At 55.0% G+C, this 5,000-nt stretch overlaps 1 non-coding gene across 1 annotated transcript; it reads right to left on the reverse strand.

The window, feature by feature from the left end:
- Positions 1-196: 196 nt before the first annotated feature.
- LOC144432269 (small subunit ribosomal RNA) lies at positions 197-2,006 on the reverse strand. Its single transcript, XR_013480505.1, has one exon. It is a non-coding gene; the product is annotated as a small subunit ribosomal RNA (ribosomal RNA).
- Between the last annotated feature and the right edge of the window lie 2,994 nt (positions 2,007-5,000).

Here is a 5,000-nt window from a genome sequence, read left to right on the forward strand (position 1 = left end):
GCGCCGAGCGACCGCCGGGCTGGGCCGGCGGCACATCGAGCGCGGTGCCCAGAAGCCACCATCGCACTCGGCTGCCTTGCTATGCCAACGTGTTACGCGTGTCGCACGGGGCGGAACCCCGATTGACGGCCGCCCTCTCGGCGGCACCCAAAGACAATTCAGTGCGCGGTCGGCCGGGGCCTACCACCACCTTCGGTAATGATCCTTCCGCAGGTTCACCTACGGAAACCTTGTTACGACTTTTACTTCCTCTAAATGATCAAGTTTGATCGTCTTCTCGACACGCCGACGCGGCCGTTGCCAGCCGCGACGGGGCCGATCCAAGGATCTCACTAAACCATTCAATCGGTAGTAGCGACGGGCGGTGTGTACAAAGGGCAGGGACGTAATCAACGCAAGTTGATGACTTGCGCTTACTGGGAATTCCTCGTTCAAGGGAAACAATTGCAAGTCCCTATCCCAATCACGAATGAGGTTCAACGGGTTACCCGGACCTTTCGGCCTAGGTTAGACACTCGCTGCTTCACTCAGTGTAGCGCGCGTGCGGCCCCGGACATCTAAGGGCATCACAGACCTGTTATTGCTCAATCTCGTGTGGCTAAACGCCACTAGTCCCTCTAAGAAGTTAGACGCCGACCGAGAAGGTCGCGTAACTATTTAGCATGCCAGAGTCTCGTTCGTTATCGGAATTAACCAGACAAATCGCTCCACCAACTAAGAACGGCCATGCACCACCACCCACAGAATCAAGAAAGAGCTCTCAATCTGTCAATCCTACCTGTGTCCGGGCCGGGTGAGTTTCCCCGTGTTGAGTCAAATTAAGCCGCAGGCTCCACTCCTGGTGGTGCCCTTCCGTCAATTCCTTTAAGTTTCAGCTTTGCAACCATACTTCCCCCGGAACCCAAAGACTTTGGTTTCCCGGAAGCTGCCGGAAAGGTCGTCATGGTAACGCCTCCCGATCGCTAGTTGGCATCGTTTATAGTCAGAACTAGGACGGTATCTGATCGTCTTCGAACCTCTGACTTTCGCTCTTGATTAAAGAAAACATTCTTGGCGAATGCTTTCGCAGTAGTTCGTCTTCCGCCGATCCAAGAATTTCACCTCTAACGGCAGAGTACGGACGCCCCCGTCTGTCCCTCTTAATCATTACCTCGTGCTCCGAAAACCAACAAAATAGAACCGAGGTCCTATTCCATTATTCCATGCAACACTATGCAGGCGAACAGCCTGCTTTGAACACTCTAATTTTTTCAAAGTAAACTTATCGGCCACCGCCGACACTCAGTCAAGAGCACCGACGGAGAACCGAAGGTGAGGCGAACGCAACCAGTGACACGCCTTGCGACGGACCGGCGGCGCTCGCCCAAAATCCAACTACGAGCTTTTCAACCGCAACAACTTTAGCATACACTGTTGGAGCTGGAATTACCGCGGCTGCTGGCACCAGACTTGCCCTCCAATGGATACTCGTTAAGAGTTTTAGGATGTACTCATTCCAATTACAGGGCCTCGTTAGAGTCCTGTATTGTTATTTTTCGTCACTACCTCCCCGTGTCGGGAATGGGTAATTTGCGCGCCTGCTGCCTTCCTTGGATGTGGTAGCCGTTTCTCAGGCTCCCTCTCCGGAATCGAACCCTGATTCCCCGTTACCCGTTATCACAAAGGTAGGCACGTAGCGTACCTTCGACAGTTGATAGGGCAGACACTTGAATGATACGTCGTCGGTGCAGAGACCGTACGATCCGCGTGGTTATCCAGAGTCATCAAACGTCACAGGACGAACCCGGTCGGTTTTGATCTGATAAAAGCGCGCCTCCCGAAGTCGGCGCTTAATGCATGTATTAGCTCTAGAATTACCATAGTTATCCACTTCGCTTACGAGACCAAATAAACCAAGACTGATTTAATGAGCCATTCGCAGTTTCGCTTTACGAGAACTCGTACTTGCACCTGCATGGCTTAATCTTTGAGACAAGCATATCACTACTGGCAGGATCAACCAGATAGCTGCGACAGCTGCGCTCGGCCCTTGCTGGGCCGCCCGGCGCGTGCTCGTCGCATTCGTTTAAGACCGAGGCGATCGCCTGCGGCCGTACTCAGCTTCGACAGTCGCTGGCCGCGACGTCCACGCTCTCGCCGGCAGTGCCAGGCGGAGCGATTTGCGTTTTTTCTTTGCTCGCCCTCTCTCGGGCTCGATCCATTCAGTTTCGCACAAACAAGAGCTCTGCCGGCCGCCTGCAGCGGTGCCTAAAACCCGGGCATAACAATGCGACCGTTCTGCTAGGCCGACAAGCGCTCAAGCCAGACGCTCGATCGAACGCCCCCTACATATTAGTCGAGACAACGGCTCGCTCATTAGCATCGCGTTTGTACTTTAACTTTTTTTGGCTCGGCTTCTTTCGACGCCGATGCCGGCGACGCAGCACTCTCTCGCCCGCCAGCCACCGAGAAAAGGGTGCGCTCCGACCGGCCCCGCACCGCTCTTTCTTGGCTCATTCGAAATTACTGTCTTTCGCTCTGACATGCCTTACCTAGGGTTAGGTTAGTATGCTTGCACGTTTGTACTTTAACTTTTTTCGGCTCGGCTTCTTTCGACGCCGATGCCGGCGACGCAGCACTCTCTCGCCCGCCAGCCACCGAGAAAAGGGTGCGCTCCGACCGGCCCCGCACCGCTCTTTCTTGGCTCATTCGAAATTACTGTCTTTCGCTCTGACATGCCTTACCTAGGGTTAGGCTAGTATGCTTGCACGTTTGTACTTTAACTTTTTTCGGCTCGGCTTCTTTCGACGCCGATGCCGGCGACGCAGCACTCTCTCGCCCGCCAGCCACCGGGAAAAGGGTGCGCTCCGACCGGCCCCGCACCGCTCTTTCTTGGCTCATTCGAAATTACTGTCTTTCGCTCTGACATGCCTTACCTAGGGTTAGGTTAGTATGCTTGCACGTTTGTACTTTAACTTTTTTCGGCTCGGCTTCTTTCGACGCCGATGCCGGCGACGCAGCACTCTCTTGCCCGCCAGCCACCGAGAAAAGGGTGCGCTCCGACCGGCCCCGCACCGCTCTTTCTTGGCTCATTCGAAATTACTGTCTTTCGCTCTGACATGTCTTACCTAGGGTTAGGTTAGTATGCTTGCACGTTTGTACTTTTAACTTTTTTCGGCTCGGCTTCTTTCGACGCCGATGCCGGCGACGCAGCACTCTCTCGCCCGCCAGCCACCGGGAAAAGGGTGCGCTCCGACCGGCCCCGCACCGCTCTTTCTTGGCTCATTCGAAATTACTGTCTTTCGCTCTGACATGCCTTACCTAGGGTTAGGTTAGTATGCTTGCACGTTTGTACTTTAACTTTTTTCGGCTCGGCTTCTTTCGACGCCGATGCCGGCGACGCAGCACTCTCTTGCCCGCCAGCCACCGAGAAAAGGGTGCGCTCCGACCGGCCCCGCACCGCTCTTTCTTGGCTCATTCGAAATTACTGTCTTTCGCTCTGACATGTCTTACCTAGGGTTAGGTTAGTATGCTTGCACGTTTGTACTTTAACTTTTTTCGGCTCGGCTTCTTTCGACGCCGATGCCGGCGACGCAGCACTCTCTCGCCCGCCAGCCACCGAGAAAAGGGTGCGCTCCGACCGGCCCCGCACCGCTCTTTCTTGGCTCATTCGAAATTACTGTCTTTCGCTCTGACATGCCTTACCTAGGGTTAGGCTAGTATGCTTGCACGTTTGTACTTTAACTTTTTTCGGCTCGGCTTCTTTCGACGCCGATGCCGGCGACGCAGCACTCTCTCGCCCGCCAGCCACCGGGAAAAGGGTGCGCTCCGACCGGCCCCGCACCGCTCTTTCTTGGCTCATTCGAAATTACTGTCTTTCGCTCTGACATGCCTTACCTAGGGTTAGGTTAGTATGCTTGCACGTTTGTACTTTAACTTTTTTCGGCTCGGCTTCTTTCGACGCCGATGCCGGCGACGCAGCACTCTCTTGCCCGCCAGCCACCGAGAAAAGGGTGCGCTCCGACCGGCCCCGCACCGCTCTTTCTTGGCTCATTCGAAATTACTGTCTTTCGCTCTGACATGTCTTACCTAGGGTTAGGTTAGTATGCTTGCACGTTTGTACTTTAACTTTTTTCGGCTCGGCTTCTTTCGACGCCGATGCCGGCGACGCAGCACTCTCTTGCCCGCCAGCCACCGAGAAAAGGGTGCGCTCCGACCGGCCCCGCACCGCTCTTTCTTGGCTCATTCGAAATTACTGTCTTTCGCTCTGACATGTCTTACCTAGGGTTAGGTTAGTATGCTTGCACGTTTGTACTTTAACTTTTTTCGGCTCGGCTTCTTTCGACGCCGATGCCGGCGACGCAGCACTCTCTCGCCCGCCAGCCACCGAGAAAAGGGTGCGCTCCGACCGGCCCCGCACCGCTCTTTCTTGGCTCATTCGAGTTTACTGTCTTTCGCTCTGACATGCCTTACCTAGGGTTAGGTTAGTATGCTTGCACGTTTGTACTTTAACTTTTTTTGGCTCGGCTTCTTTCGACGCCGATGCCGGCGACGCAGCACTCTCTCGCCCGCCAGCCACCGAGAAAAGGGTGCGCTCCGACCGGCCCCGCACCGCTCTTTCTTGGCTCATTCGAAATTACTGTCTTTCGCTCTGACATGCCTTACCTAGGGTTAGGTTAGTATGCTTGCACGTTTGTACTTTAACTTTTTTCGGCTCGGCTTCTTTCGACGCCGATGCCGGCGACGCAGCACTCTCTCGCCCGCCAGCCACCGAGAAAAGGGTGCGCTCCGACCGGCCCCGCACCGCTCTTTCATGGCTCATTCGAGTTTACTGTCTTTCGCTCTGACATGCCTTACCTAGGGTTAGGTTAGTATGCTTGCACGTTTGTACTTTAACTTTTTTTGGCTCGGCTTCTTTCGACGCCGATGCCGGCGACGCAGCACTCTCTCGCCCGCCAGCCACCGAGAAAAGGGTGCGCTCCGACCGGCCCCGCACCGCTCTTTCTTGGCTCATTCGAAAT

This window comes from Styela clava, chromosome 14, assembly GCF_964204865.1.
Source record: "Styela clava chromosome 14, kaStyClav1.hap1.2, whole genome shotgun sequence".
NCBI lineage: Eukaryota > Metazoa > Chordata > Ascidiacea > Stolidobranchia > Styelidae > Styela > Styela clava.